Source organism: Fulmarus glacialis, unplaced genomic scaffold (assembly GCF_000690835.1).
Source record: "Fulmarus glacialis isolate BGI_N327 unplaced genomic scaffold, ASM69083v1 scaffold32964, whole genome shotgun sequence".
Lineage (NCBI taxonomy): Eukaryota > Metazoa > Chordata > Aves > Procellariiformes > Procellariidae > Fulmarus > Fulmarus glacialis.
The window spans coordinates 26,228-26,909 of NW_009209328.1; positions in this window are offsets into that span (position 1 = coordinate 26,228).

Here is a 682-nt window from a genome sequence, read left to right on the forward strand (position 1 = left end):
TCCCGACCTCCCCCGGGGGTGGCCCCCTGGCCGTGCCGCTGCCAGCACAGCACCGGCTCAGGGCAGGGGAATGGCTGAAGGGCATCAGGTTTGCAGGACCAGGAATGCGGGAAGGAGAAATGCAGGAGAGCACAGTTTTGGCCCAAAGCACCCTGCAAACGGCAGGCATTTGGATAATCTGGAAGATTAAGAAGGGAGTAAGAAGGAAAACTGCAGCTTAGGCTGCTGCGGGGTGGGGAGCGGTGGGAGGGGGTCGCAGAGCCGTGCACTTGTTGAACACCGACAGCACCTGTGATGTGGATGTGTGAATATTTTTCTCACACGCACGCTTTCACAGCAGCCCGCAGCCAGGCAGGAATTTGCATTTGCTACCCTGGTTCCTGCCTCTAGAAGCCGGCCCCAGCCAGCTCTCGCCTCTGACGGTGTGAGAAAGGGTGACTGAAAACTGAACTAAGACACACGGGGTACGAGCGGGGTGCAGGGCGAGCTGTGGGCTCCCTGCCCACGCTGGGCAACCCCACGCTCCTGTGAACAGGCCTGGTGCTGGGGGACTGCCGGAGGTGCGCAGAGCCCCCGGCGCACAGGAAGGAAATGAGCTCGGCGCTCCGCACGCCGGCTCTCACGCTCCAACAACCGGCGACATCAAAACACGAGCAGCCGCCTCAAGACACCCATGTGCCGG